Raw genomic sequence first — 12418 nt, 5'->3', positions numbered from 1 at the left:
CAGGAGGGTACAACACTGTTACTTTATAAACTATGGGCTTGTAATTAGGGATGGACGCAAAACTGAAAAAAATTCACCTTTATTTCCAAATAAAATATTGGCGCCAAACATTGTGATAGGGACATCATTTAAACGGTTTTTCTTTTCAAATAGTTTTATTGAGGTTTACAATAACAATGTATAATCATACAATGTGAAAGTGGGGGAAAACATATCCCCATTGGCAGAACATCATGACTCTTGGATAACAATATTTTATGCATACATCGCAGCTTAATGCAATACACTGGGGTCATAATGGGCTGCCTGATTATGTATACTGGGGAGAAAGCCCCTTAAAGCTACTGGCTGGGCACGCCAGCCCAGAATGACTGGAGTGCCCAGAAGAGGGATATGGACCCGTACCTTCTGCCTACCCAACCTCGGTTCTTCCATGCCTTGGCGATGGTTTGTTTAGCTGCTACAAATATAAAGAGGGCTAAAGCCCCTTGGGATTTCGTAAAGAGCTCAATGGGGAAATGTAGCAGTGCTGACCATGGGTCTCTGTGGATCTGTTTATGCAAGACTGCTTGGAGCAAACGGTAGACTTTGGACCAGAAGCGAGATAACATGGAGCAGGACCAAAAAGTGTGTAAGAAGTCTCCTGGGGATTGGCAGCCCCTAAAACATAAACCATTGCCTCCCAGGTGGGCGAGTCTTGAAGGAACCCAATACCACCTCATCAAAACCTTCACAGAGAACTCAACCAGGCCTAAGTTAATTGAGATGTGGAGTGTATTTCTCCAGGCCCTCGCCCAGTCTTCGTTAGGCCTCGTCCCCCGCAGGTCTATTTCCCATTTTGTGATGTAGGTGTGTTTAAACGAGGGGCCTGGGCACGTAAGAAAGAGGTACAATCTGCTGATCAGGCCTCGGTCCCCTGGGTTACCTAGGCAGGCTGACTCAAAAATTGAGAGGGGGGGTCTGCCTCTGGGGCATTTGCTAATAGTGACTGGACTCAGTGTTGCAGTTGGAGATACCTGAAGTGTTCTGACCCAGGGACTTGATATTTTTCTCGAAGATACTCCCAACTAACCATTTTGGAGTCTTTGATTAAGTGGTGAACCAGGAGAATCTGTTTAGTGACCCACCATTTGAAAGAGATCGGGCTTTCTAGTGCTGGGGGGAATAGCGGGTTATTTATAATAGGGAGCAATGGAAGGGTGGGAGACAAAAGCTTCTTTGAGTACTTAAAGGTGTCCCACACTCGAAGGCAATGCTTTAAAATCTTGCTCAGGAGCGGCGGTCTCATCTTAGGAGGCAGCCAGATGGGGCATTGGACTGATTGCAGGGCTGCTGCTACGATATCGAAGAGGGACCATTGAGGCATTTCAGATCCTCTGTATAGACTTACTAGAGGGGCTATTTGGGCCGCCTGGTAGTAGACCCGTAGGTCGGGGAATCCTAGCCCACCCAATTGTTTGGAGATGTACAGAGTGGTTCTTGGGACCCTCGGTTTGGAAGATCCCCATATGAATTTGTTAATCCTAGATTGTAAGAGCCTCAAAAAATGAGGCGGTATCCAGGTTGGGAGCAATCTGAACGTATATAGAATTTTGGGTGGCAGAGTCATTTTCACAGAATGGACTCGGCCTAGCCAAGATAGCTGCATAGAAGACCATTGGTCAATGTGATGAGTTACCTGCCTTGCCAGAGTATAGTAGTTGGCCTGGAAAAGAGATTCGTAGCTAGGAGTTAGTACAATTCCTAGGTATGGCATCTGCTTGGAGGTCAGTTGAAATGGTACTTCTTTGCATAACAGTTCCCATGCCTCTGCCCCTAGAGTGATGTTCATTAAGTTAGACTTAGTAGGATTGATGGTCAGACCCGATACCTGTGCAAAATCATCCATAATAGCCAGTAAAGCAGGGATAGAAGACCTGGGATTAGTAAGAAAGAGCAAAAGGTCATCAGCAAAGAGATTCAGTTTGTGCTGAGACCCTGCTAGTTCAAAACCTTGTACCGCGTCTGAGCTGCGTATAATCTGCGCCAGGGGTTCCATGGCCAGGATAAATAGGATGGGCGAAAGGGGACACCCCTGGCGGGTTCCCCTATGTATTGTGAAACTACGGGAAGAGTAACCTGCATAGTGTACCTGGGCGGTGGGATTAGAGTATAAAGCCTGGAGCCAGGACTGGAAAGGGGCTCCGAAGCCCCAGCGTTGTAACAAGAAATATAAGTAGTCCCAAGAAATGGTGTCAAACGCCTTATATATATCTATACTTAAGCAAACCCCCGGAACGTTTCTGTTTTTCAGGCTATCGAATACCTGGATTGCCCGGTATACCGCATCAGAAGCCTGACGGCCAGGTACAAACCCCACCTGATCCTTATATACTATTTGGGGGAGGAAGCGGTTGATGCGACTGGCTAGAATCTTACTAAGGAGTTTAATGTCCACATTAAGTAGCGAGATTGGGCGGAAATCTTTTACTTCGATGGGGTCTTCCTCAGACTTAGGTAGCATAGTTATGCAAGCTTGGAGGGAGCTGACCCCAGGGGGGTTACCCCTCTTGTAGTCATTGAACATTTTAGCAAGAAGGGGTGCTATTAGTGAGGCAAATTTTTTATAGAAAAGGGGGGTATACCCGTCAGGGCCTGGGGACTTGGCACTTTTAAGGGTTTTTATGGCCTCAAGGATTTCATCTGAGGAGATGTCCGCATTGAGAATTTCGATGGCCGTGGTAGGGGGCTTTGGGAGGTGGACTGAGGAGAAAAAGGACTCCAGCCGAGTGAGGTCCACTCTGTCTGCCGATTTATAAAGATTTTGGAGGAAACCCTGGAATAGGTCTACTATTTTGCAGGGATTGGCTGTAGGGGGGTCGTTGGGGCTTTTGACTTTACGGGTTGGGGGTTTATATCTTTGGTTTTTTAGTTTGTTTGCTAATAAAGTATGAGGTTTATTGGCCCATCTGTAATATACATTCTTCCGCCATCTAAGTTGCTTTTCGACTTCTTCACTCAGCAAAGAGTCCAGTCTCAGCCTCAGCCCATCCCTAGTTATTTTATGATTAGTAGAAGGATCAGCTTTCCAATCTCTCTCAGCCTCTTCCAGTTTTTGAGTTGTGTCAGAAATGTCTTGTAGTTTTCGTTTTTTAAGGTGGGTAGCTAAGCTAATGATGTTACCCCGGACGGTAGCCTTCAGGGCCTCCCAGAGGGTTATTGCGGAGCTTACTGATTCTGTATTTAATTCCAGATAATCAGTGAGAAATGAGTGGATTTTTTCTAGTGTGTCAGGATTGGATAGGAGGGAGTCGTTCAACCTCCATCTAAAGTCCCTACCCCTAGGTATCATTGACGAGAGCTGGATCTGCACAGGATCGTGATCTGACCATGTTACTGACCCAATTTTGGCCGAGGCAACATTAGAGACGTATGTAGCATGGATGAAGAAGTGGTCGATTCTACAGAAGCTCCCGTGAGGATTTGAGTAAAAGGTGTAATCACGTGAGACAGGGTTCAATTCATGCCAGACATCCAACAGGTGTCTATCCGCAAAGAGGCGAGCCACCGTGTCAGATTGGGAAAGTGAATAGGAAGAGGGAGCTGCTGTAGAAACGGAGCTATAAGCTTTGTCCATCTTTGCATCCAATGCTGTGTTTGTGTCACCGCACAATATAAGTAGGCCCTCACTATGACGTTCCACCACCTGTAATAAGTGAGACAAAAACCGCTCCTGGAATCTGTTTGGAGCATAATAGGAGACAATGGTTATTTTGACATCAAATAGCGTACCCTTTAAAAGCAGGTATCTCCCAGTTGGGTCCACAAGAGTGTGCTCGCTCCTAAAGGGAAGGCCGCGTCTAAATGCAATAGAGACACCTCGAACCTTCTCTGCAGCGCAAGCATGGTAAGACTGTGGAAAGTGACGGTTCAGGAAGGAGGGGAAACTTGTTCTGGAAAACCTGGTTTCCTGAAGGCATACTATATCTGCATGGGAGGATTTGTAGTAGTGAAATGCTTTACTCCATTTTTGGGGCGAGTTGAATCCCTGTACGTTGTGGGAAATTACCTTAAGAGTTGGGGCTGTCATGCTTGCGCTGGAGAGAAGTGCCCATGTAATTGAACTCTGGTTAGGAAGTCAAATTTCAATGGGGATGGGCCCCTCTGGGGCAATGTTGAGACTTGTGGAGTGATAGTGCCATGGAAGGTTTGGGGGGAGAAACTAGGGAGACACAAGAGGTAAGTGGGAATGGAAGGGAAAAGAGATAGAAGGACTGACAGGAGAACAAAGAACAAACAGGCTGGCCTGCTCCCCCTCGGGAGATCAGAGGGGGAGGGGGCCAAAAAATTTAACGTGTTTCGGCCTCGGTGCGGAAGCACCGGGGCCTGAGTCACGCAGCAAGCGGGAAACATTACTCGCCTGCTAGGGGGAGGGTGAACCCACCCCGACTGCATGGAGTGAACTTTTTAACAATAGATATATAACTTATTTTATCTAAAGGACGACCTTAATATCGAGCAGACGGCCATGCTTAGGAGGTGACCTTATGGCATATAAAACAGTTAAACTACCAGGCATAGGCTAAGAGTCAAATGACTCTATTAGAGCTTGTTAAAATAGAAACAAACGTCTTTATAACTGGTCGGTGCTGTGGTCTGACCTAGGGAAGAAAAACATGTAGTGAAATATACGCAAAAGAGGCCTCTTAAAACAAGGCCTTAACCTTTGAGTGTAAACATAAGCTAAAGTATAAACTAGAATTATAGAAACATAGCGCCTTAGTTTGGCGTCCTTGTCCCAAAACCTGAGTGGCTCGGTGAGCCCAGTAGAGCAGAAAGCAAGAAGGAACACAAGTGTTCAGCCTGGGTCAGAGGAAATCGCCGGTTGGGGTCTTTCCTTATTTCGGAATCTGGAGGACTTTTGCGATCTAGCTTTTTCCCACAGAGAAGGCGAGCGGGAGGGCTCGGGGTTAGGAGACTGTGAAAGACCAGGCAAAGTTAGCTTTAAACGTTCCAGCTTTTTCTGAGCGTCTTCTGGATTGCTCACGGCGTGATCCCTGTTGTTATGAGTGAAAAGTAATTTGAAAGGGAAGCCCCACCGGTATTTTATATTGTGAGCCTGAAGAATTTTGATATAAAGCTTCATTTCACGCCGTCTTTGTATGGTAGCTGGGGCGATGTCAGCAAAAATCTGGTAATGGTGACCCTGGAACACCAGGTCCTCTTTATCTCTGGCCGCCCGCAATATAGTCTCTTTGGTTCTATAGAAAGTGAATTTCATGATGATGTCCCTAGGGGGGACCTTTGGTTTAATAGGACCTAAGCATCTATGGATTCTATCAAATTCTAGCCGCTCTATGGGAATGGCAGGGGCCAGCTCCTGGAAGAGAGCTGTGACCGTAGATGTGAGATCATCAATACTTTCAGGGAGGCCTCGTATACGTAGGTTGCCTCTGCGGGCCCTATTCTCAAAGTCCTCCATGCGTAACTGAACAGACTCTAGGTCTTTTTCATGATCATCTATAACAATGTCGGCATTGTCCATCCTCCTTTCCAGTTCATTCGTTCTAGCCCCCAGATCTTTAATTTCCCGGGAGAGGCGAGCAGCCAGTTTACCAGTGGCCTCCTCCAGCTCTCTCTGTAAGATTACCTGAAAGCTGTCCAGTAGTGCTTGGTCGCGGGCTGAGAGGTGTGCAGGGGTTTTGCTCGCTGGGTCCTGCTTCTGTTGTCGGGTTTGGGAAGCGCTGTGAGCAGTGGACCGGCTTTCGCCGTCTGTGTCGCTGTCAGGGCGGTCAGACCCACCCTTCTGGCTCGTGCCCGCCACCATCTTGGATCTGCGCGAGCGAAGCTGTTGAGTAGAGGTAGTGCTAGATTCCTCCGTCCGGCTTCCCCTTTTGCCTCCCATCTGTCTCCAGGTAGCTGTAGGCCAAGAGTCACCTGCGTGGGGTGGGTGCAGGAAGGCTAAGTGTCGCCAGGGATGCTCCGATGCAGCCGGGGTGTGCGGAGCTCAGTTAGGATGCGTCCATCTTGAGCGGCCGCTAGCCACGCCCCCGCATTTAAACGGTTTTATAACCGGGACAAATGGGGAAATAAATTTCATGGGTTTTAATTACAGTAGCATGCATTATTTAAAAACTATAATGGACGAAAACTGAAAAATAATGCATTTTTTCCCACATTTTTTCCTATTTTCCCATTAAAACATATTTAGAATAAAATAATTCTTGGCATAATGTCCCACCTAAAGAAAGCCTAATTGGTGGTGGAAAAAACAAGATATAGTTCATTTCATTGTGATAAGTAATGATAAAGTTATAGACGAATGAATGGAAGGAGCGCTGAAAGGTGAAAATTGCTCTGGTGCACAAGGGGTAAACCCCTCAGTGGTGAAGTGGTTAAATGATAGTGTAACTTCTTTAGATATAATTTTGTCTCCGGACACACATCACACATCATCAGAATGCTTTAACCACCCTACCATTTATTTTTTGCGGCCGCGGGAGGGAGATTTCTGTTTCAATTTTGTTTAATATAGTGTAGCTAGCACTAGGCTAGCTATACATGTGCCCCAAGTCCCCCGGCACCACTCTGATCCCTCCGATCACCGCCGGCTATATTTACCTAGCAGCGAGCCCGCGAGAACCGCAACTTCCCCGAACAGCTTCTGTCGTCGCTATAGCGACAATCGGACATGACGTCATGACGTCATGCTCAGTCCCGATCCTCCCCATAGCGACGCCTGGAGGCTATTGAAGAGGCTGTGCCATTGCGAGTTCTGTGGGGAGGTATGTATAAGGGAGGCGATCGGTGGGATCAGAGGCTGCCGGCAGCGATCGGGGGACACATGTAGCTAGCCAAGTGCTAGCTACATGATCTGAGACAGTTTTTATTTTAAAAAAAACCCACCCGGGGCCATGCGATCCCCTGTGATGGTATGGATGAGCTGAGCTCGTCCATACCGCTCAGGTGGTTATTGAGCCAACAGGTCACAAAAAATATGCAAAGCTGAAACAGGAAAAGATGGTGTCACCAGCCAACTATACAGTGTTGCAGTGTTCTAGTGCTGAGTGAAGCACAAGATTTTCTGCAAAGTACTACAAAAAACTTTTTGTAGGTAAGGTTATTAACACATATATTTACAGCTCTACCTTCCTAGTGATTCTGAACAAGTATGAAGGAAATGAAATCACAGCTTCTGATCTACATCATTTGCTTTGGATTAGAGACTGCAAATATAGTGAACCCAGGAGACCTATATACCAGCTAAGGAACCAGTACGCTAAGATCACCAGCAGCTGACTCCATGTTTCTCATGACTGGCTTTTTCAATAGAGAATAACGGGAAGACAAAGAAGGAAGTTGATCGTGAGTGATCACACAGGTCACAGCTGGCTGATCTACTTATTCTGATATTTTATATTTTTACACAATTTCAGAAGTATGGTCGTTTGTTATCTCTTTTTAATGAATATTAGCTATGCATATTTTATTTAAGTTTATAAAAGGAGTACCATACCTAACATTTTAATAAACCTCTAATATTTCTATATTTATTTTACATAAGAGTCTTCCATCTCAGTGCACCGTTTGTGTCCTTTTCATGTCAATAACAGCTTTTTGGATTACAATAGCAATAAGTGATCCAGGAGGAGAAACATTCACGTATCCCTTACATGGGTAGCAAATGGCAGCTCATTTACTGGGTCATTAACAGATATTAGAGCTTGTTGGTTCCAGTTTTGCAAATGGCTGGAAGCATATAACAAACTAATATAAGCATGGAATGGAAATCAAATTGTTTTATTTACTGAACTTTCTCCCAGGCTTGACTGGATTTAAAGGGGAAAAAAATCAGGTCAGTTAGAAAAACAATTCATGTTTCTTGATTTTGTCTAAAAATGAATTTGTAAAATAAGATCCATGTTGATTTGCCAAGACACATTTGTCTTTTACAGTGGCACATGTGCAGTGCATTGTAGATGGCACTATACAGTATATGATGAAGTGGGAGTCAGGGTAGTGGCCAGTGGCGTAACTATTGCCTCTGTGACTCCAGTTATCATATGGGAAGGGGGCATTAGATATAAAGGCTCCCTTCTCTTCCGTCTTCCACAGAGCAGCACAGTGGATCATAATATTTGCCTGCTCCAGCACCGCGTGGGGTCTTTGTTCTTCCTAGCAGCCACACCCTGTATGCTGCACACCTCTAGATCCTGATGCATGTCATGCAGGAAGACTTGGGAGCTGCAGAGAAGAGCAGAGGAGACCTGCTACTGCACTGGAACAGGTACATTTATAATACTCCACCATGCTACTCTGCAATGTGCTTGAAAGTTGGATGCTTTACTTGCCTCCCACGGGGCTGGGGTTAGTGTTATAATATCCACATTTGGGGGGGTCCTAAGGAGGAGGCTTCATGACATCTTTGTTGGGGTGCCCTATGGGCTGTAGTTAGAACCCTGGTAATGGAAAGGAAAACGCAGTGTGTACAGCTCTTCACCACGACCAGTGTAGTGAAAATAACATAATAAATAGCATTGCTTTTTTTTACGATATTCGTTCATAAATTACTGACTGACGGCCCGGAGCTGCCCGGGTATGTATTTGGCTGTGTTGGCTCCGCCCACTTTTTCTAACTCTAACACGCAATTACTCAATTACTTAATGACTAAGTTTGTGAGCTTTGCGGTCTTTGGCATCAATAATTTGCATTGAAATGAAACAAATCTGATTGGATGTGACTCCACCTCCTTTTCTGAATTTTAACCCCAGTCACCCAAACACCAACTGTACTACATTTGAGGTTTGTGCCATTAACAGTGCAAGAATGGCAGCGATTAAATATTCCCCTTGAAAATCAATAGGTGAATTTTAATTGGCTTTTGTACAGTCCTGGCCAAAAGTTTTGAAACTGTCAACAATATTAGTTTTCACAAAGTTTGCTGCTAAACTGCTTTTAGATCTTTGTTTCAGTTGTTTATGTGATGTACTGAAATATAATTATAATCACTTCATACGTTTCAAAGGCTTTTATTGACAATTACATGAGATTTATGCATGGAGTCAGTATTTGCAGTGTTGGCCCTTATTTTTTAGGACCTCTGCAATTCGACTGGGCATGCTCTCAATCAACTTCTGGGTCAAATCCTGACTGATAGCAACCCATTCTTTCATAATTACTTCTTTGAGTTTCTCAGAATTAGTTGGTTTTTGTTTGTCCACCTGCCTCTTGAGGAATGACCACAAGTTATCAATGGGATTAAGATCTGGGGAGATTCCAGGCCATGGACTCGTTTTGGTCCCCGGACCCCGAGCCACTTAGTTATCACTTTTGCCTTATGACACGGACGGTGCTCCATCGTGCTGGAAAATGCATTGTTCTTCACCAAACTGTTGTTGGATTGTTGAAAGAAGTTGCTGTTGGAGGGTGTTTTGGTACCATTCCTTATTCACCTGCTTACGTGAACTACAGCAATGGATGAATGACAACTGGCTGAAACTAAATGCAGACAAAACTGAAGTCCTTCTGATTGGAGGGCAGAGCATGATAACAAAACAACTTAACTTGCAGTCTTCACCACTGGGAATAGGAGGCACGGATCTACGCAGCTCTGATCATGTGCGTAGCCTGGGAGTTCTAATTGATGGGGATTTAAACTTCAGAACTCAAATCTCTGCTGTGGTGAAATCATCCTATTTTCACCTGAAGAACATTGCAAAAATCAAGCACCTCATACCCCCAGAAGATCTTCCAACCTTAGTCCACGCCTTCATCACATCCCGACTGGACTACTGCAATGCTCTCTACACTGGCCTTCCAAAAAAGGCCTTGTACCGCCTACAGCTGATACAGAATACTGCTGCCAGACTGCTAACCAACCAACCCCGTCACTGCCACATAACGCCAGTCCTGCATTCCCTTCACTGGCTACCTATAGAATGGAGGGTCCTATTCAAGATCGGCCTACTGACATTTAAATCCCTGAATAATCTAGGCCCTGGATACATGAAAGATATGTTACAGCTGCGTAGCAATCCCCGCATTCTCAGATCCACAGGTTCTAATAATCTAGTCATACCCAGAGTCCACTTAGAAACTTTTGGTCCCAGAGCCTTCTGTCATGCTGCCCCTACGTTTTGGAACTCCTTACCTCAACAGATCAGGACAGCCCCATCCCTGGACGTGTTTAAATCCAGACTGAAAACCCACCTGTTCAGTCTGGCATTTGCAGAAATATAACTTTTGTTGTGTGAATACTTCATCCTACTAATTACTGAATCTGAGAGAGCCTAAGCGCTTTGAGTCCTATGGGAGAAAAGCGCTATAGAAATGTTATTGTATTGTATTGTATTATTGTATTCATGGCTGTGTTTTTTGGGAAAATTGTGAGGGAGCCCACTCCCTTGGATGAGAAGCAACCCCACACATGAATGGTCTCAGGATGCTTTACTGTTGGCATGACAAAGGACTGATGGTAGTGCTCACCTTTTCATCTCCTGACATGCCTTTTTCCAGATGACCCAAACAATCGGAAAGGGGCTTCACCGGAGAATATGACTTTGCCCCAGTCCTCAGCAGTCCATTCACCATACTTTCTGCAGAAAATCAATCTGTCCGTGATGTTTTTTTGGGAGAGAAGTGGCTTCTTTGCTGCCCTTCTTGACAACAGGCCATCTTCCAAAAGTCTTCGCCTCACTGTGCGTGCAGATGCGCTCACACCTGCCTGCTGCCTTTGCTGAGCAACCTCTGCACTGGTTGCACTCTGATCCTGCAGCTGAATCCTCTTTAGGAGACGATCCTGGCGCTTGCTGGACTTTCTTGGATGCCCTGAAACCTTCTTAACAAGAATTGAACCTCTTTCCTTGAAGTTCTTGATGATCCTATAAATTGTTGATTTAGGTGCAATCTTACTAGCCACAATATCCTTGCCTGGAAAGCTATATTTATGCAACGCAATGATAGCTGCATGTGTTTCTTTGCTGGTCACCATGGTTAACAATGGAAGATCAATGATTTGAAGCATCACCCTCCTTAACATGTCAAGTCTGCCATTCTAACCCAATCACCCTGACATAATGATCTCCAGCCTTGTGCTCGTCAACATTCTCACCTGAGTTAACAAGACGATTACTGAAATGATCTCAGCAGGTCCTTTAATGAGAGCAAAGAAATGCAGTTGAAAGTTTTTTGGGGGGGATTCTGTTAATTTTCATGGCAAAGAAGGACTATGCAATTCATCTGAACACTCCTTATAACATTCTGGAGTATATGCAAATTGCTATTATAAAAACGTAAGCACCAACTTTTCAAAATTTCCAATATTTTTGACAGTCTCAAAACTTTTGGCCAGGACTGTAGGTTCCACCCACTTTTCTGAATATTAATCCCAGTCACCCAGTGACCAATTGAGCAAAGTTTGAGAACCCTACCATTAACAGTGTAAGAATTGCTGCAGTTTACATTTTCCCAGTGAAATTTGTATTTGACTCCACCCACTTTTTGGTTATGGGGATGAAAAGTATCCTATATGTTATTCCAGGTAATGTACTATGTGTGTGCCAAATTTCATTCAAATCTGTTCAGCCATTGTTGCGTGATTGCGTAAGAAACATCCAAACTTTCGCATTTATAATATTAGTGAGATTTAGTCAGTGTTTTCCCATTGTAAAATCTTTCTTCTTCCTGATTTTACATTCTAAAATTTATCACAGGTGGCGACATCTTTAGTTCTGCCGGGGGATCTCTGTGCATAGAACTTTCAGTAAACTAACATTCCCCAGAGGGAGATATGGCTTGCTTGGCAGTTGGAAACAGCCGTTATTCCACACAATGCAATGAGGTTATACGGTAAACTGTCAGGACCATGGTCATGACATCACACTGTGGGAGGGGTTTCACCACAATACAAGCCATACAAGTCCCTGATGATCTATCTGAGAAAAAAGAAAAGATTTGTCGTGGGAAAGGGGGTATTAGCTACTGATTGGGATGAAGTTCAATTCTGGGATAAAGCCCCTCTTTAATGCTAGGTACACACCATACAATTTTCTGTTAAATTTTCTTTTATGTTGGGTACACACTATGAGATTTTCTGACCGATTTACTGTCAGATCGATTATTCCCAACATATTCGATCTTCTTTTCTCGATCTATTTCCGAGCATCTTCCGATCGATTTCCATTCACTTCAATAGGAAATCGATCGGAAAATGCTCGGAAATCGATCGGAAAGCAAATCGGACATGTTGGAAATAATCGATTTGACAGTAAATCGGCCAGAAAATCTCATATTGTGTACACAACATTATGCTGGGAATACACGGGTCGATCCGGCGGCCGATTAGCCGCTGGATCGACCGCAGCCACGTCCCCGCCGCGCCCGCGCTCGTCCGTGCGGAACGATTGCTGCTCGTCCCCGAGCGGCGGCAGTTGAGCGGCA

This window comes from Hyperolius riggenbachi, chromosome 5 (assembly GCF_040937935.1).
Source record: "Hyperolius riggenbachi isolate aHypRig1 chromosome 5, aHypRig1.pri, whole genome shotgun sequence".
NCBI classification, from domain to species: Eukaryota; Metazoa; Chordata; class Amphibia; order Anura; family Hyperoliidae; genus Hyperolius; species Hyperolius riggenbachi.
This window is presented reverse-complemented; position numbering follows the sequence as displayed.